The sequence below is a fragment of the Pyxicephalus adspersus genome, chromosome 5 (assembly GCF_032062135.1).
Source record: "Pyxicephalus adspersus chromosome 5, UCB_Pads_2.0, whole genome shotgun sequence".
NCBI classification, from domain to species: Eukaryota; Metazoa; Chordata; class Amphibia; order Anura; family Pyxicephalidae; genus Pyxicephalus; species Pyxicephalus adspersus.
In genome coordinates this window covers 46,783,078-46,804,643 of record NC_092862.1, presented here as the reverse complement: position 1 = coordinate 46,804,643, position 21,566 = coordinate 46,783,078, and the positions used below count along the sequence as shown (strand labels likewise).

Here is a 21,566-nt window from a genome sequence, read left to right as displayed (position 1 = left end):
TGAGACAGCGAAGCAGAGTGACATTTCACACAGCCTGAGTCAACTTGCTGCTATGCCTGCTGGGAAGCAATGCACAAGCTAAAACTGTAGCACAGAAGTCAATGACTGGTGATCAAAATAAGTTATATAAGCAATTCTCAAGCTCTTATTGCAAGGAGGCAGAAGGGGGTATTTATGGATAAATTATCCAACTGAGCTATCATCCACACACCTGGCAAGCCAGGAAATACACAAATGATAGTGAACGTGTCAGTATATACATTATAGAAGCATAATTATTAAAAGGAACTAAAGACCTGCAAATGCTAACATACCACAAACTGAATGTCACAATTCCCAAGGGAAGTCGAGTATGAACATGGTAAGCTTCAAAGCCCAGGGTGATATTATCACTGAAATATTGTGATGAGATTATTATATGGCAAATCCAACTTTTTTTATAGAATGGTTCATCTAGATAATCCCTACTTTTAGTGTTGGTCACTGAAATTGTTTCATGTATAGAAAACAGAGCATAGAGGCTGCCATTGGAAGGAGGATGCAGGCTGTTCCATTGTCTGATGTAGAGATTGGTATCACCACTCAATCAGCTTACCATCATTGGTAAAAAAAAATTGACCAAAAATGCACCAAACAATATATTGTATTGAATTCAGCACTAATGTTATGTAGTCATTGGCGCTAAAAAAATTATTCTATTCTAAATTGTAATATAGTAGCTCAGCATTCAGCATGAGCATAAGTAGTTAATTGTAGAGCTGTTGCACCTCTAAAAATAACCCTTAAAAGAGGAACAATTCTCTTCCCCATAAGTAATTTATACCTTCTGCAGGTTCCAGTCCCATTCTGGACCTTATGGTCTAATTGTGTATTCTAAAAGAATTAAATTAATTTTAAAATATCTAAATACGTGGGATATATATTGTGAGAGATTAGCATCAATTGCAATTTGACCTCCCAGCTCTGTCTCTCACTCCATTTAGAGATATTGGTCCCACAGTCCTAAACTTTGGAAGACCTCCTAGGCTCTCTCAGCATACAGGTAGTCCCCGAGTTAAGGACATCTGACATAGGGATGACTCCTAGATATGAATGGGGCTTCCCTGCTCCTACATGTGCAAGACAGAAGCTTGATGGGGGGGAGGGGGCAGTTCGCATGACTTGCAGAAGACATATTTTGCTGTTCTGCTAGTGCTTATAACTAATGATCAAGACAAACTCTGCAGTTGTTTCTTTTTGCATATCAAGGCACAGCTTGCTCCAGAAGTTAATGAATATCTAGGCTCCATAACATGAGGTTTTTTTTTTTGGTTTGTGATAAACTCACAGTGAGGATTTTATACAGTAACTGACACCATGCTGCCTAATAATATGTTGAGACAAACATCTGTCCTAATTGGTACTGGTATTTTGGAGCCTGCTTGGGCTTCTCAGTATTGGACGATCATAGAAATAGAGAACAGATCCTAGAATTCTAAAATCTAGAATTATGGGTACAGCAAAACACTCATCTGTTATTACTAGATTGTTACTGCCTAAGGGAAAAATGTAAAATAGAACCTCCTCTAGGAGAAAAATGTTTAACAAATATATTGCTGTAACATTTTATTAAAATAGTCTTCTTTGGTGAGTTTAGTAAAAAACATTGCACATTCATGTTTTTTCAACTCTTATGTTGTAGTGTCCTTAAATAACTGTGTGATGTGTGTGTTTGAGCTTTTTAAAATAAATGGCATTTTTTTTTCATATACCTGGAATAGATCTGGTTCAGGATTATTAACTTTTGCCAACTAAAAGCAAATATCTTTTTTTTATAAAGCCTTCATTTATAAAGCCTAATTGAAAAACAAAACTCCACATGACTTTGGAACTGTAAAATTTGAATCTCATTATACTTTACAACAGGTTATTTGCAAAATTTGTAAGCCTGAAAAAATGGAACACATTGGGGCTTATGTAAAAACATGAAAATGCATAAACCAAGAATTATGCCAGGGGTCGGCCAGATACGGCCTAGACAGTAGTTTGTTCCTGGCCCCCTGGCCAGGGGGCGTTAGGTCGGAACAAACTGCTGGAAATCTGGAGGCGCATGCGGCTCTTGAACCTCCTCTTGCTGTGGCTCCCCTATTTACTGTGACTGGCGTTAACACTTCTGCCACCGGGCGGAGAAAATAGGGAACGCCCTCTGAAAGGAAATCTATCTCCTCTGCAATGCATACGGAGGAGAGGGATTTACTTCAGGGAGCGTTCCTGGTGGGGGCGGAGCCATTAAGTTGGTACTCGAGAGAGAGTCTGGCCTAGTGTGCTCCTGTCCACCCCTGAAATGGCCTAGTGGCCACAAAAGTTTGCCTACCTCTGAATTGTGCAATGCAGTTATCTTAACAACAGCATTTGCTTAGAAAACAGTTTCCACTAGCCAGTTTGGGAACAAAATACCTTACATATGAAAAACCTGTCTGTTTGACATGATATTATACTGTACATTCCTTGGTAACAAAGGCTATTTTCAGATGTATTTCTTTTAATAGAATCCTTTGGTCTGCCTAACTTGCAGTTTTGCTTCTGATGGCAAATCATATGAAATCTCAATGCTCCACATCTTTCTTCTGTTATGTAAAACAAGTGAGAGATCCAGCAGGGAGATTGAGAAACCTTTATGTGACTTCTTTAGAATGTGGTTGTTCTTGAAAAACCCGGTTTTGAGATCTGAGAACCCCTAAAATGTCAATGGCCTTAGTGAGTAATTACACCTTCTGATATCTAACTAAATATGAAGAGAAACAATTATTTTTTAATTCATCTTCATTTTTTAGGTATACAAGTTTAAAACTGTTTTATTTTTATTTTGTTTTATTATTTTTGTATTTTTTGCATTTGGGGTTCTATCACATCAAAGTCTCTAATGGAAACCAGACCAATGGAAAACAACTAAATCTACTTAATTTACCTGACAAAAACTTGAACTTGAACATTCTTACAGTTAAACTCCAGGAAAAGTCCAAAGTTCTAGAACAACATTATGAAACAGTTGTATTTACCATATTCCAAGGTGTTTGAAACTGTCTGAACACAGACCCTAGATTATTGTGATCTTAGAGTATTTTAAATAATAAATTAATTCACTTTAAAAGCAACCGGAGACTTCATGACTTGTTTAAAGCTTTTTTACTGTTTTCTATTAAATTTGTAATGATAAAGTAACAATACCATTCTGGACTGTACAAAACATAGCTTTTATTATTACTTTATTTATTCATTTTGGAGATAAAAATAAAATGTAACAATTTATGCTCTTTAGTTTACTATTTAGTTTATTCATTAACTGTGGATTTTATTTCAGATCACCCTACTAATTTACTGCAGAATGTTGCATGTGTATGCTTCTCCCTACCATTACTAAGACCATCTGGCTGTAAGTTATTTATTTTTAGTTTTATTGGCTGATATAACCCTAAAATGTGTGTATATGTTTTGGCGGTGCATTTATTGCATATGATTTTATGAAAAATGTATTACTGTGTTCTTTCAGCAATATGATACCTGAACGCTTAGATGCCAACAGAAATAGTAACATTTTCTTCTTGAACAAAGGTGCAGATTATGCTATAGGTTATTGTTTTCTGAGTGCAAAGGTTCAGAATTGCACTCAGTAAAGGGCATACACTCTTGCTTATTTCTAAAAATAACTTTGCTTTTTAATTTAATATAGCTACATGCTCGAGTAGCTATGGCCACAGCCTGGTCCACACAATGTCTGCTTTTCTTGGATTTCATTCTGGAACTAATATATTTGAATAGCCTCAGAGGGCATGGAGGTTTTTTCCGTTCTTGTGTAATTTCCTCCAGGTCAGATTTTCTCAATTTCTTTACCCTGAAGAACCCATAAAATAATTTTCTGGTCTTAGGGAACCCCTGCTAAATTCAATGTATTGTGAGTAAGTGGGAAACGAGCCTTATAAGTTATTTGCCAATAGAAATAATGTCTCTCTTATAGTGGTGGCTAGAATAACACCTTTATAGACAAATAATACATTTTTAGGGTCATGCAGTTGGCTCCACCAAGTGGTGTTGGTCCTATAACAAATCAGACATCATTAAATAAGAGGTCAATTAGGTTCAGTTTTAGGAAGCCCTAGTAACCCCCTGGTTGAGAAAGCCATTCTCAACTCTAGGTATAGGATTGTTGTCAATGAAGATCACTTATATCAGACATAACATGAGCAATAGACCACCAGTCCTGGACTGTTCTAGTATCCCAAGGTTGTTTTAATGCAAAGTGGGCTATTTACATTGTTTAGACAAAAATGTATGTTTAATTATGTAATAATGAATAAATAGCTGCGATGATGTGTGTATTTTATATCAGCTTGAAGTATGGATTTAGGATAGAAGTAAGTGTATGTATTCTGATTCTTTATATCTTTCTACATCTGCAAAGATTGGGTTACGTGATAGACATTTTGTCATAGCCTTTACGTCTAATCCCCTGATCTTCTAGAGAACTTTATTTGTAAATACTATCTAATAGCCATATAGGTAAGTGGAATTTTAAACCTGTTGGCTATGTGACTTCAGATACACAGAAATATATTTATGCTACAAGTGGTTGGATATCCATTAGTAGAATCTTTTGTTATAATTCCCAGCATGATTTTTTCCAACAAAAGAGTGCTGTGTACCTAGTGCTCAGGTTCATGGAGAGGGGAAGTCAACTAGGAGACCCCACTGCAACCACTGCACAAGACAACGTTAGGGGACAGCTGTACACATGGTAGATTTTTACTCAGGACCACATATTATTTAACATGTGTAGATAGCTTTAGATTATGCTTTTTTATTTTTGCAAACTCCAGAGCAAGCTTTAGGAGTTCTTTAAGTTTCTACACCAGGCAGAACTGTTGGAGTGAACCACAAAAAGGAAGAAAAAATTGCATAGTAAAAAGGTAGATGACCTTCCATTAAAAATGAAACAGAGTAGGGATCAGAGTGAGCACAGACAGAACACATGAACAGGCAAACAGGAAAAATGGATAAAGTACATAGCAATAAAGTAAAGTTAGTGCATTTATGGCACCTATTACAATCTTTTCCTTGTTAAGTTACTAACTTTTGTTAAGTGTCTTTGACAGAAGCATGGTTAAACTACGTGAACAGACACGATGACATTCTGCACAAAGACATAAATGCAATAAAAATTTAAAGACATCATTTTCAGGGCTTGTCAGGCTACCCATTGGGCTAGAATTTGTAAGGTACTGTACCAAGAAATGAGCTGAACTGACAAATCATAGCTACAAACTAACAAAAAATACCAACGGAGATGAAAAATTGTAGTAAAGATTCCTTGAAAAAATAAAGTAAGGAAAAAGTATTTTCTTTTTACTTTTATGCCTCTTCCAGATAAGTAGTTTGTTTAGCAGTATCTTTTTCAATACTTTGGATATGTGATACATAATTTGTTTTAATTTGTTTTTAAAACATCATCTGTACATTAAAAATTCTGTTTTATTCAATCCATTTTTCTATTTAAAATTACACTGGTACAAAACATGCAAAAATGTTTGCAAATGTAAATAATGGGCTCAATTTATTAAAAAAAAACATTTTATTGGTAAAAATGAAAATGGGAAAAAATTGGAAAACAGAACGATAAAATAATCATAGATCAGGATAAAGCTCAGGGGGTTGTTTAGAACTGATTAGTGTACATTAGGGTAAATTTAAGATTTATTAGGGTTAAATAGAAGTACATTTCAATAAATTAAATTTTGTGAAACAAAAACTTTACTTGAACTGTTTCTTTAAATTTATGTATAAATGAAATAGCAACTGCAGTGTAGCTATTTTTTACACAGGAGCAGGGGAAGTGGAGTTGGATATAGTAGATGCATCCCAAGAAGAACCTTTTGTGGATAAAATTATTTTCCTAGGACATCCTTTCTGTACAATGCAGCTGACACACTTTATTCCATGTGATGTTTCTGCAGACTAACTGTCAATGCATATATAATAAACAACTACCATTCACACTACTGCACTGAATGGTACTCATGTAATAATGGAGAGCAATAGTTAGTAATATGTGACTGTAAACCCAGATAGGCATGAAGACATATCCCCCATGGGGAGTGTCCATGACTTTCTCGGCTCACAGGAAGTCGATTGATTGGCACTGAGAATCATTCAGTTTACAATCTGGTGAAGGTAACCTTCTGCGGGGTAGATCGTCAGGTGAGTTTTATACCAAAAACGGCTAATATTTTGTTTTACTACTGCTGGGGAAAAAAAAAAAAATATATATATATATATATATATATATATATATATATATATATTCTGATGAATATTCCAATATAGTGACCAGTTCTTTCCAGAATAATATACAGGAAATAGGAAAAGGGGGGTTGACAGTAATTTTTGGCATTCACGCGTAATAGCTAAACATTTAGGTGAATGTAATTACATTTCTAGTTTGCCTTCTTATTAAGAAGAATCATATGGGTCATTGTCAGAGTGTTAAAGTATTGGGGCGTTGTTCTGCAATCATTTATAAATCCTTCTATTTTCCCAGTGTGCTTTCCCATGCAGCTGTGGTAATGACAGTAATAACGTTTGGGAAGATGCTGCCTCAGATGCCTCATTTGGATGAGCAGTGCAGCACATCGCCAGATGGAGCATTAATACAGTTCACAGAAAGCATATCGTGATCTTCTGGATGGCACTACCAGGGGTTGGAGAGGGCCAGTGCTATTACCTGGATTTGTTTTCTATTTCCTATACACATTTCTGTACATTTGTAAGAATAAGTATGTAAAGCTTTAGGCCCCTACACAATGGTGCGTAAAAAAAAAACTTATGGAAAAGAATTGTGTTTACATTAATTTGCAGTGCAACACTTTTGGTGTTGATTTACTAATGAACAGACTTTGTTCACTTTGCAAAATTAATTGGCATCTAGATTATTAAATTAGGTGAAGTTACATGAAAATTTATTCTGTAATGAATATGTAATCACATGCAAAAAAAATTAAAAAACATACCAAATTTTTGTTCACACATGATTGGAATATTTATTTAAGTCTATACAGTTTCATTTAATTTTCACTTAAGTTAGGGAATGAGGTTAGCTATTAAATTTACTTTGCAAAATAAAAATATACTTAGCACAGTAAATGAAATGAAGCTTTAAGCATCTAATTATGTGGGTACAAAAATCATTTTCTTTAATTTCTCTTGTACATTGAGTTTTGTTTGCAAAGAAATTGTTTAATTATTTTCACCTCATTCACTAAGTGCAAAATCACTTTGCAAAGTACACATGCTCAACCCCTGATGTCAACCAATCCTCAAGGTATCTTTGAAAAGGAATGGAATGTTGGAAATCCCTTTTGTACATGCATGTACTTGATATGTGGTTGCATTGTTTTTTTAGAAGCTTTATATGGCATAGTTTTACTATAGTGTTATATATAGTGCTAAAACATAATATGAGGTTCAGTAACCTCATATGAACACCCACCAACATCTATCACTCCCAATTTATTGTTCATTAAACCTGGACTGAAAAAGTAAAACAGTAGAAACACCCAAACTGATATTGTATGGTATGCCATCCATTCATTTGCAGTTGAACAGCCAGTTATTTAAGTAAGTGGTGGGCATTTTTAGCATGTTTCAAAAATATATCTTACTTTTTATTATTCAGGTAAATATGTTATAAAACATTCTTTTATTCTGTATTACTTGTTTGCATGCTATTTTACTCCCTGTGGGGAGTGTTCTCTTCACTTTCTGTCCTGGAGATCTAACATGAAGTCACAGGACATCTATTGTTGTTTACACAGCTCAGTAGCTCAAGGTCAAATTTATACACACAGTTTCCTCAGTCAAATAAGTTACTCATTATCCAGTTTTTGTTTAAATGGGGCTATATAGTGATTGAATCTGAAAGTAAATAGATTCTGCTTTACTTCCATAATCTTTAGCGCTGGTTGTTTCAGTTAGGTAATTGCAATGAAATCTAACAACTTGTATGTAAAACAACGTCTATGTAAAAAAAAAAAACATGGAAAACTTAAAAAAAAAAGCAGCAAGGTTAACAGTTAATTGACCCAAAATTGTGATAGTTTCAGACATTAGCAACATTAACAAAGATGAAGGATTAAAAAAAAAAAGTCCCAGTTTACATTAAACCAAAAAGCAGGCTAATTAATTGATGGCTGCTCCAACAGAAAAAGAAGAAAGGTCTGCTTCATTTCTTACTGAATTCGGCTAATTACATCTCCAAGCATTCGTACATATAATTGAAAAGCGCTTAAAATCTATCACAGGCTGAGCACAGTTAATGGTTCCCAAAACAGTGCTAGACTTGAGTAATCACTTGCTGCAAATGTCTTTTGTTATATATAGAAAGGCTGGGGCACTAAATACCTGTAGGTAGCGGGCAAGTAAATGAAAGCATCCAGGTGCAAAAGAGTGAGTGAGTATTTTGAGAACAAGAAATGTCTTACAATTGTTTGGCGTTTAGCTCCCAGTAGAAAGTGGTTCTTTTACAAAAGTTTATTGATTTTCAGAAAGTGGTTGTTTTTTTATGGTATTGTTTTTTTTCAAGAACTGCATTGCACAAAAACATGGAGTTCTTATAGGATAAAATCCTGTCCCTGCATATGCTGTGTGTAGTCTTTTCCTTCGCTTACTGACCTCATATTTCATAATGCATAGAAGTTGTGCAACAACAAAAAATGAGCTTAACAAAAAGAAATTAACCGTTGTGGCTCTTTGATGTATATTCATAGTCAAAATAACCATTTTCTATAATATTTTAAATTCCACCCTGCCATAAATGTATAACCAGAACAACAAATATAAGGAATCTGCATCTTAAAGCTGTGTAACCTTAACTGTAAGTTATTTCCAGGGCTTGCCCTGTGCCTTGCACTAATGCAAAAATATTCATTCTCTTATCCAGTAGTACTTAAGTACTAAAACATGTTACAGTTATAGAAATGTATTGTGCAGTGCTATCACCTTGGGATGTTGAAGTGCTCTGGTCTGGTCTTTCCTGCCACAAATCCAATGTATGAGTGACTCGTGTAAAATGGTACTAGGGTTTCTCTAGCTACAGGACACTAATCTTCATTCTCTAGTGGCATGAATCCTCCGTTTCATCTAGTATTGTGCTGTTATTTCTGACTCTTCACATTAATATGATGATGCCGCTATTACACAGACTTTATATTTGTTATACAAATAAACTTAGGGACTTGTTGATAAGGGATATGGGCTGTAACACATCTCAACATCTGCAATATGAATTCCGCTTCATTTTATGGACTGTGCCACAACCTTTGCTAAAGAGCCCCATATTGGTGTTGGTGGCCACAATATTAAGACCCACATATCAGTGACAGTGGCGACAATATGAAGTTAAACATTGGTGTCAGTAACCACAATATTAACCCCTGCATTAGTGACTAGTGACAGTGACTGCAAAAATCCCCCATCATTGGAGACATTGACCAATATTAACCCCACACTGGTGTCAGTGCATAAATAACCCCATATTGATATCAGTGACAGCAATAATATCAGCTTGTATTTCTGGAAGCCCCTATCAGTCTTATTCTAACTGCCCAAGGGAATACGGAAAGCTAAAATACATAAAAATTTCAGGTAGCTATACCTGCCACAAATAAAAGTATATTATAAGGGTGGTATTTCAGATTCATTTCTTAAAGCAGACCTAAACTCAAAATGTTTACTTTACATAACTGGGTAGATAACCCTTTTATTTAAAGTAAAAAGTTTATTTTTTTTTGTGCTACACCCTTTTTTTTAAAAAAAAGGGTGCAGCACCTCCCCTTTCTGTTTAGAGTGCATGTCGAAAAGCCTACCGGAATGCATGACGTAGGTATCCCGGGAGGCTTTGCGCTCTCTTGGCTGCTCCTTCTGCTCATGCCCGAGTAGCCCTTTCATAAATGGAAGAAAAAAATTGCATGCGCAGTATGGTCGGCTGTCTTTTTCCCCATCTACGTCACCAGATCTAGTGCCTGTGCAGTGCGAATTCAGGTGACGCAGGAAAAAGAACCCGCAAGAAGAGAGAAGAAGATGTCAGTGCCCAGTGCTTCCTCTGCACCAGGCCTAAGACAGATACCAGAGCTAAGTGGGACCCAAATGAATAAGTGTGTTTTTCTTTTGTTTTCAGTTTAGTTTCGCTTTAACTTCACCTAAAGTTTTATCATCCCTGCCCAGAGTACAGTATATCTAGAGGATGAACTTTTCATGTATGATCATGTGCTGAGCTCTGGCTGAATAGACAGTAATCAACAGCTAGGTCTGGATGTAGTTACAGCAGTACAAACAGATTTGCTGGATACACATGGAGTATAAAGGGTAACTATACTTGCCGTTAATATAAATTATTATACCAGTTTGATTTAAGGCAGACATAATTTTTATTTTAAAAATATACATATATGGCTTCCTTGTATCTAGGGGCACTCCTCATACTGTTAGCCTTGACATTTTTCTTCCTGTGTACGTAAACTGTTTACCGCCATTTTTCAGCACAGTAGGACTGATTTAATAAAGCTCTCCAAGGCTGGAGAGGATACACTTTTATCAGTGAAGCTGTGTGATCCATGAAACCTAGAATGGATCTGGTCCAGGATTCAACACATTTGCTTGCAAATTACTTTAAAGAAATCTTTAAAGGTTTGCTGGATCACCCAGCTTCACTGTTAAAGTGTATCCTCTCCAGCCTTGGAGGGCTTTAATTAATGGGGAGTGAACCCGTAATTGTAGCAGAAAATCCTAACTTTTAGGAAGTTGGGAAGACAGCAAAAAATGAAGGGAATCTATGTGTAGAGATTTCCGCACAAAATGCATAAAATAAAATTTGTAATGTTTGTAACAGACCAGAGAATTCTGGAATTTTTTTTAAATTACAGGTTTAACTGGTTACTCTACTCTGGCCTACATTACAGAAATCTGTACAGCTGTGAGCCATGACAATAGTCATCGCCTTTCAATATTTTTGTTATTTATCTTGTGAATTAAAATAAACCCTCATTGTGAATAGTAGACATTTTAGGCTGACAAATTTGACTTCTCATAATGATTAAGCTCCTTTCAAAAACATGACATTTTAAATGTTTGCTTGTTGAAAAAAAATGAAACTACAAACTTTGTCAGCTTTTATTTGAAGGAACATAACTACTGTGATTAGTCTATCTTTCACTTGGAAGGACAGCTAATCCTCCCTTCAGGACATGAATTTATTATTTCTGTAAATTACAGGTTTCATAAAAAGTTGGGTTAACAGGCCACAGTGGGAGCTGTAACCCTCTCATCTGACAAACTAGTTCTCCTGCTGGTCCTTTCTTGGCTCTGTCCTCTTAATGGCTTTGTGAAATATATGTGTGTGTTTAAATTTAAGGAAATCAGGCATCAAACTTTATCAGATTTTCATCTAAAAATGCACATTTTTTAAAATTTTTTAGATATGTTTTATTCAAAGAAATATTTATTTTTCTCTGAAATATGTTAGCTATAGATTACGTGTCAGTTTTCAATTTGCCCTTCAAAGTTGATAATACTTAAGAACACTAGATTCTACCAATTAAGCAGTATTAATTTAACTAGCCACTTAACCATGCAAGCCTGTTCCCTGATGATTTAGTTGTGCTCTGTTACAGCCTTCTGCTTCTGCTGCTTGGCTCTGACCAGAGAACAAGGGCAGTACCTGAATTGTGCGAACTGCTTGCAGTTTTGCATTTTTCTACCATTTCACTTTCCATCCAATGACCTCCAAACTTATTAGCATCAGTCAACCTTCTTTTTTATGTTTTTTCCGTTTAACAACTGTTTTGGATTTTTCACTATTTATTAGTATTATCATCACTTTTACAGTTTTTATAGGCACTTCATTACCATTTTCAGATCAGCACCTAATCACTACTTTTTCATCCTTTCAACCACCAATAAAATGTGTTCTTCAATTCATAAATGTGATCCTAAAAATTAATAAAAATGGTTCCGAGAATGCCTAATAGCAAAGTATAGATAAAAGCTAAAATACTTTGGAAAATAAAGTTTCCATAATGTTCGCCATATCTAGGTTTTTGAAAGAAGTGGTTGAGTATAATTCTTTTGTAGAGGACAAAGACACCAACAGCTGAGTTATCCATAGGAACAGAGACCCAGAGGCATTCAACTGGCAGCTCACCAGCACTTTAAAATAGTGCCATCTGCAATAGGTAACCTACTTTATTGTTTGTTTGCACACCCACGTGTATTGTTAATGCGCTCCAGCCTGTAAAATGAGAACATTTTATCTTGATTCAGGATGTTGTCATCCTTCTTTTGATTGTGATCAAAAGATAAATTGCATACGCTGAATCTATAGTGCAAATGAGGCATTCCTTTCTTCTGCTGCAAAGCTTTTCTATTTTACATGTTATTTTAGAATATGATTACACAGCAGCATCACAAACGCTTGTGATATTGTACTTTCATAGACATAAAACAAAGAGTAATTATATATCTAGAACCAGTGTTTCTCACAATTTGATGAATTCCTTAACTAGCTTTTTTGAAATTACAGAGCTGCCTTGACAATGAAAGGTTCTGAAGACGGAAAAAAGAGGGACATTTATCCACACATTTGCAATTCAGATAATAGTTGCTTTCATTCAAACTCAGATGTTTCAGCAATGTTTTGTCATTACAAAAATCTTGAAAATGCTAAAATAGGTACAGTTATCTTATAGTAAGGGTATTAATATTTTCTTCCTGTTTTCTCCTTGGATGGTTGACCTTGCACTGATAATCAGCGTTACTGAAAATTATACTAGAAAAATATTTATTAGCAGTAATCAGGAGTAAAAACTATGGATCCATTTAAGCTTTTGAAAACAGGCCACTTCAAATGTTTTAAATTCCTTTTATTTTAGGTTAATCCTTGTATGGAGCAGAGCAATCAGCGGAGCTTTATGCTGACAGCTCTGCTCCCCTGATCCTGGAGCCAAAACGAGGGCATTAGAGGTTGAATGGAAATACTGTGTCCATTAATACCTCTACTGCTCTGTGATTGGCTGAGAAATAGACCAATCACAGAGCAGTAGAACATAGTATTTCCATTCATTGCCCTCCTATTGCCTGCGGTTACAGCTAATTGAAGGCACCTGCTTTCAATTAACTGTGACTGCACAGTTCCCACGGTCCAGGAATCCCACAATGACATTATGATTCATAATGTCATTGTAGGATAACCTGTAAAATATAAAAAAACAAGTTTAAAATAAAAAAACAAAAACGAAATAAATAATTTAAAAAAAAAAAATTTTTTTTTTTTTTTTCCTCCTGAATTTTTGCTGTCGAATGCAGCAAAATTCGGGTCGGGTATACCCGAATTCGAACAGCCATATTCGGGTCGAATATAGGGACAACCCGAATTCGAACATCAACACTAATCACGAGCAAAACAATCCTATTGAACTCCAAAAGTATCTGTGTTGTAAAGACCCTCCATGCAATTCGGCCTTAATAGATTTACCTGATTTTGAATGAGCTGAAATATCATCAAAACTCACTACAAATTTCACCATGCAGATTTTCTTTCTTATTACCAAATTTCTGTTGACAGCTACAATATAATGGGTTCTATTTAAAAACAGGCACTCTGACATTCCCTCAGACATTCCCTAGTGGGAAACAATTACTGTCACTGAAACACATGGACTTGCATAATTCCCACGAGGGAGTGTTTGAGGGAATGTCGGATTCAATATTTTATAAATAGAGCCCAATGTCTTATTGTATACTGAAAATAAATTAATTTTCTTTGAAATTTCAGTACCCGGTAAAAAAAAAAATAAAAGTGTTAAGAAACAATTCATTATTTTGTCCTTTTATAAATGTGTTAGTAGACATGGCTTGTCCCACAAAGAGTAAATTACTATTTTTTAGATTCAGAAGAAAATACCAATACGTAAATTAATACCTTCTACTGTAAGATAGCAACTGCTGTAATATTTGTTTGTGTAAATCTTACTTTGATAAGACTGAAGTTAACTGATTGAATTCCATGTAAACACCTTCTGTTTAGTAATGCAGAACACCTCCCTTATAGTCAGTCATTCTATGATGCTTTTTTTGTAATTCAATTTCCATACACATTCTAAGAAGAGCCATAAAAACCTCTGTGCTCAGTATTGATTTATACCTAGCACACTTCCATTATCCAGTTGTTACCGCTATATAGGCACACAAAGATTGCTTGGCAGCAACAACAGGCCTCTCTTGAGCCGCGTACAAAGAAACATAGCATTTACATCCTGTGTTTAATTATTTGGTTTTCAAAACAATTACATACAGACCAATGCAGAATAGGCTAAGGTCCTAATCTTGCCTAAATCTCAGGAATTGCTATAGTTAGTACATGTTATATTCTTTGTTTTTCTATAATAAATACAATCAAGTTTGAAAAGTTCACAGTCATTGAACCATTTTGTAAAGGTTAGATTGCTAAATGCCACCCATTTATTTCCCTTCAATTTAGAGGCTATAAAATAGAGTAAGCATATAATATGAATTACACGTGTGGCAAAATGAAAGGTTGTGTTTAGAATTTAATATGATGACAATATCAGAATACAGATTATGCTGACTATCTGAATAGCAATAGATTTATAGATTTATTCTGCCACAGATAGTGCCACAGTGTTACCTGTATAGTGTCATGAAATATTTTTTTTAAATATTTAACCTTACAACATATCAGTAAAATGCAGCATAATTGATTGGGAGGTTGATCAGCCACAGTTTGAAGAACCCCCTGCAACAATTTTACCTTCCAGCAAAAATCAGCCACACATACTGTATATATATATATATATATATATATATATATATATATATATATTTATTTATACATGCCATGGATATAACATATTTAGACGTAAACAAAATTTTTCTACTAAACAGTAAATAGCGAAAGGATGTTCATTTGGAATCAAAGGTGTTAAAAAGTCATTCAGTAAGATGAACTTAGTGATGGAGTAGCAATGTATTTACCAGCCTTGACAAGTACTCCAATCTGTCTGCACCCAAAAGCCAGCCCACCACACAGTTTGTGAGCTTTGAGAAATGGATAACACAGTCTGCCTGAAAAGGCTCGCATATGTTTGTAGTGAGATGCAGCTCCAAGAAATGGTGATTCATTTTCTTGATGAACTTGCCAGGAAAGAAAGTGAATTAACTTCAAAAACAAAAAGTTTACACACAGTATGTAATTATATTGTATCATGAAATCAATACCTGCTTATGTATGTTGTGTGTTTGATGAGCAATACAGCTCTGGGTTGACAGGTCAGATAGCATAAGCAGGTAATTCTAGGGCTGTGTTTGCAATAATCTCTTTAAGAATATCATATGCTTAGGCCAGAGTTTTCTAACCAGGGTTCCGGTAAAGTTTTCTACCCAGGGTTCCTCCAGAGGTTGCTAGGGGTTCATTGAGCAATGAGCAGTTTGTGCCTATACCTTAACTGATACCAATGATCTTTTTGATCTGAAAGGGGCATTATACCCACTGGTCAGCACTGTAAGAGGCATTCTTCCAATTAATCACCACATAAAAATACTGTAAGCTGTGGCTATAGTAATTATTGCAGGGGTTCCATGAAGACCTGAATGTTATTTCAAGGGATTACCCCATAGTAAAAAGTGAAACACTGATCTAGACTATACACACTCAAATATTTACATATATAAAACAGGCAGTTCAGGAAGTTATAACTGGCCATCATCCACAACAATTGACCTATGTAACTATAGGCATTATAGAAAAGTTAATTTTGGAAATTCAGGACAGCAGCACTGAATCATACCTGCTTTCTTATAACGTTCTATTTCAGCAGAATCTCAATAGCCTTGTAATCCTGATAGCTTTCCAATGTAGACTTATACCTGAGTCTTTGTGATCTTTGTATTGACTAAATTGAGTTACTCACGTACATTTTGGTATATATGCCGAATTGATTGGGTGGAAGCCTTATTTGAAATGGAATCTGATGTTATTGGATTTTTGGAGGTGTGGGAATCATATATTGCTGTTATTGATGAACACCAAGAATTGTTTCCACTACTACATGGTATGCTTATCGTTTACTTGATAATGATCTTTTGCTTATCTGTTAATTGTAATGGTGCTCTGCCTTTCCCTATTTTGTATTGAAATATGTAATGGTATAGATTTCACACATGGTTTTCATAGATGAGAAACACAGAAATGTAGTTTATTAAAGGACAATGGAACGCTATACCAGGCCACCATCATCTTTGAAAAAAAAAAATAAAAATAAATAAAAAGATCTAGTCTTCACATTTTGATAATAATACTTGAAATATATCATAGTCTTTATAACTGTATTAGTATTTACTTAGCTTCTTAAAAAAGAATAGTGTTAAAAATTAAGTTGTATTTGGGCTACAGTAAATTCTCAGTAAGTCTCAATTACAGATCCCAAAAGATGTCTATGCACACCTTATGCCCGACCTCGCCATAAATCTTTTAACACTCCAAGATTTGCATTCCTGTCCGCCTAATTTATCACTTCAACAAAGACTTGCCTATTTCAGATTACCTAGTACTTTATATAGGATACTTCACTACCATAAGAAATGTCCATACAAATCGTTTTATACTTATTCTCAAATAGGGTTTTTTTTCTCTGGATCATCTCGTATTTCACGAGGTATCCCACTAATTTATCAAGCTCTTCAGGATAAGCAAGTTTTTTTTTAAATCGTCTTATATTGCAAAATGGGAGACCTATGGGATGGGAGAAAATTTTTACAGATGAGCAATGGCAACATCCATTTCAGTCTGCCTTTAAATATTCAAGATGTGGTACTCAGTGGGAATCCTATCTTAAGATGTTACTTAGATGATACAGAACACCAAATATTGTGGCAAAATTTATTATTTCATTAGATAAGTATCCAAGGAGTTTGGAAAGAGATTTTCCGACTATTGTCGGACGTGACTGGTATATTAGTCCAGCCGAACCCATCTCTGGCCTTACTTAACCTGGGGATTGAGCAATACCCGATAGAACATAGGCCTATTGTTACACATTGTTTGTGCAACCAGGCAATCCATAGCCTCATATTGGAAAAATATGGAGGTACCTAATGTATCGGAAATACTGAGTAAATTTAATCTTCAGGTTTTATATGAGAAATTGTTTATCAAAAACATGAATAAAACATTGGAGTTCAATGCATATTGGTTTCCCTGGTTTGCGCACCCAAAATGCACAGTGCAAGTTTAAATAAATGTATTTCCTAAATCAGTTCCAATGTTCCAGAATCCATTTATCTCTCTATTTTGGTTACTATTTCATATTAGTTGTGTTACCTTGACACTATGTTTGTCTTTTTGTTTCTCTGTTTGTTTTGTAATTTTCAATTTTTCTTTTATTTTGTTGTAATGATTGTATTTTTTGTACTTGAAAAACTGAAAAAACTTTCAATAAAAATTGTTAAAAAAAAAAAAATATATATATATATATATATATATATATATATTAAGCTGTACATTTTTTAAATTTGATTTACAGGATAAAAATTATGATTACAAAAATCTCATGAACAGAAGAGATCATCAGTTAATGCCTTCATTTACTATATAACATTATTTTTCCTCTTTTACTATTTTTTATTGTCTTTTAGTCTGGATTCGCTTAGCTATGTCTTCTTTATGATCACTCCTATTTTAAAAAACATATGTGCACCTACTAGTTGGAGCAACATAAGGGAGCTGTTCTCTCACTTGAGTATTGTAACATATGTAGGCTGGTATGTGTGTGTGTATATATGTATATACATACATATATATATATATATATATTATATAATCCTACTTCATATTTCATATTTATTCATGTACCATAAAGTGATCAGCATATGAGTATTTATGCATGCTTTTTGCATTTTTGCAGCTCAGGGTGGATCTGATATTCTTCATTTATGCTTGATGGATTTCTGTTATCCAAATATAATCACTGTTGCTATATAACAACTTTGGACCAATATAAAGGAAGTATTTTGTTACTTGATGTAATAAACAGCAGGAAACATGGATTGCTTTATACCAATTTAAACATGTTATATGTGTTATACAGCCATGTGTGGAATGTCTTTGATTTTTTTTCTCTGATTTTTTGTGTTCTTCCAGTGCAAAGAAAAGAAATAAACATGACACCAGCAAAGCATTTGTAATTGCAACAATTTTCTGGGGGAAGTGGTGCATTTTCTGACATAAATGCAACGGTGTCAATATTTTTGCCACGACTATACTTAAGATTGTTATACTATGTATGTGTTATAGAGGAGCACTAGGGACATATCTTTTTCTTTTTTTGAATATACTGCAAAATATTTGTAATAGCTGTTGCTATTGTATATGGAGTCAGGGTTTTATTGCTGTATGTGTCTCTTTTGGGAAAATCCTTCCAATAGGGAGGGGGGGAGGGGGGTTCTGCAAAATTTTTCTTGTAGAGTGGGAAGGTTTTTACATCTCTCGGATTTCATTTTGATTTGTCTCCCTGTCCCGGTGGCCCCAAAGCTTCCAAGCAGGAATAAAAAAAAACAGCGAAGGTTCTAACATCTACCCTGTGCATTGAAAATGGGACAGTATCAAATGTAAAATTTCAAGAACTACAGTAAATTCAAAAAAAATAAAAACATGGATAAATGGTAAAGACAAGCTAAACAAATATATAAAAATCAGCTCATATATGTTCATAGCTAGAAATAAAGATAAAAGTCTATTTATGTATGCATTCATATAGCACTGTCATTGTTCTAATAGAGTCCCTAGTCACATCACTGAGTCTCAGAGTTGCTCATCGTCTAATGTCCCTTCCATAAGTATACATTAATAATACAATCTAAGGTCAATTTGTTGAAAAGACAATTTACCAGTATGAAAAAAATTAGCACAAAAGACATTGGAGTCTGTAATAAAACTGATAAACTCAGGATCCATTCTACAAACTAAATTTACTTTTACTGCTGTGAAATGTGGTTTTAGCATAGTTGCCCCTATTTGAGAGATTATGTTCCTTCTATATTGGTAAACCCCTACAAAAGGTTTTTACTGATTTGACCTAAACCCAAACAGGAACTAAACCCATGCTACTCACCTATGCGTGTTATACTGCGGAGCGCTGCCATTTTCCTTCTTTTCTTCCGCCTCCTTGTGATATTCGACCATCTTGATTGGTTGTGTCGGGATTATATAACCCCTGGTACAACCAAGGGAACCATCACTGAGCTGTGCATGCATTCCTCTTCTTTGACAGTACCCCAGAGTGATCAAGCAGGTTAGACAGTTCATTACAGAAGCCAAATTGTCTGTCCCTTTATGCCTGACCCGCAAATTTCAAAGTGGGACTTTAGTTTTGTTTTACACAATGATGTTGGTGATTTACCAGAACCTATATGCATGAGTATTATTTTGCAAAGAATTACCTTTTGTCTTTATTACTGGTGCTGAGCTCCATCTAATAATGACTGACAGAAAAACATTGCTTTAGGAGAGTCTGTAAACAATATCCACAAATCACCCAAACTAGTCAACTAATATCCGAATTCTTTATGAAGAAGCAGGCCACTTTAATTTCAGTTCGCCTATGTACACAATTTAGTTCCACACCCTCATTTAGATCAGTGCATAACATACACAGTATTGCACATACCATGCTTTGCTATTCAATTTGAAAGAAACCCAAAGCACTAAGAACCCACACCACAAAGCAGAGCAATGGGCTGCAATAATGAACTCACTTTAACCTGTGACATAACATGCGGTAACACACATGCATTACAAACCACACAGACCTAAATGAACCCTAAATGTAATGAATCAAAGCTCACCACAAAGTTGTAAATATTTAGGTAAGATAAAGATAAGTGAATTCTGTGGGGATATGGGGGAAGAAAGCAAACCTTTTACTTTGTCCTCGGTAAGCAAAATAAAGGTGCGTACACACTTCCAATTTTTATCGTTCAAAACGAACGACGAACGATCGATTGGGCAAAAATCGTTCGTAAAAAAAGTACCAACGACGCCGACGAACGAGGAAAGTCGTTGGAAACGAACGACCGGACCGGCGGATCGGATTGGGCGACGATCATTGACCATCGTTCGTGTGTACGATCGGTTCTGAGCATGCGTAATAAACGAACGTTCGTTCACTTTCCTGTCGTGCACATAGTTCCTCTATCGCTTAAACGATCGTATCTATTGTGTGTACAATATCTACGAACGATCGTGTCGTTATCTCTATGTGCAGGATCGGTGCTATACGATCGTTCGTAGATATCGTGCAGGATCGTTCGTCGTTCGTTTTCCAACGATAATAATTGGAAGTGTGTACGTAGCTTAAGTCTTAGTATGTTAAAGATGATAAACACTTCACATATTGCTTATAGACAGCAGCCAAACCAGGAATGGAAAATCCAGGTATACATGCACATGTAAACATTGTGTAAACATTTGGCTTCTATATCAATATCATTGTTAAAGCCAGCCATTATTGTTGCTGATTCTGGGGCTGCAGCCATAAATGTAGCCAGCATTCGGCTATATCTGTATGTGACCAGTTCTACCAAAAGCGAACTTGTGGTTTGTCTATTTGGGCTATTGCAACAGGTTTTCAGCATATACTCACTTTTCCTTTGCTGGCCAATCTGTTCATTGGGAGAATCAGATGGTAAAGTGTGGTACCTTCAGGTATAGGTGTGCATGTGACGACACTGTCAATCGGCATTGTCAGACCATATCCTGTGCATCCTATGACTCCAAAGACTTGTTACAGAAATTCTCTTTGCTTTGAATGAATGGAACAGCAGGTGAAAAGTGAAAGCTGAGTGAGTACAGTATATGCTGTTAGTGAGATTTGCATCAAGGGGAATCTGTTGCTTTCTTTGTACAGATTTGTGAATAGTAATGACAGATCTGTCTTTTTTCCAGTATGTGTGTTTCACATCTAGTTTGGCTATGAGTTGCCTTATGAATATTTAAATTGTACTTTTTTCAGATATGAAAAATTTCTGTACTTGCTTTTTGCAAGTTTTCTTTATTCAATTTTTAAAAAGCACAAGTTCATTATATGATTGTAATACATACGGTCAGGTAGCTCCATCTTTTTATCAATATATGGCCTCTGTACTACACTAGAATGTAGACAGTTGAAGACTTCTTATATTATCCTTTCAATAGTCCTATTGTATGCAATCCAAGAGGAATAATGCCCTAATTCTTTCTCCTTTATGGCTGCCTTCCCTTGCTCAGTATCAAATATTATTCACATGTTAACATCAGAAGTGCACAAAGTATCCTAAATCTTTTTTTATTTTCTTTAAGGGAGTCTTTCTCGTCCTCAAGGATGTGGTTTCTTTTTTTCAGTTCTCAGCAAACTTTAGTCTGTAACATTTTAATAAGACTGCCAGCAGTGGATGAATGCTTTTCTGGTTTCTTCATAGAGCATGCAAAGTGT

The 21,566-nt window shown here is 35.1% G+C and overlaps 1 protein-coding gene across 3 annotated transcripts in view; it reads left to right on the top strand.

Moving 5' to 3' along the window:
* DLGAP1 (DLG associated protein 1) overlaps positions 1–21,566 on the top strand; it is a 303,658-nt gene that overhangs the window by 31,874 nt on the left and 250,218 nt on the right. For 2 of the 3 annotated variants that reach the window (XM_072411375.1, XM_072411380.1), the window contains exon 2: positions 3,341–3,412. The exons of the other annotated variant lie outside the window; for it this stretch is intronic. The gene's annotated coding sequence lies outside the window, so the exon portion shown is untranslated. The remainder of the gene's footprint in view (positions 1–3,340; positions 3,413–21,566) is intronic. 3 annotated transcript variants of the gene reach the window in all.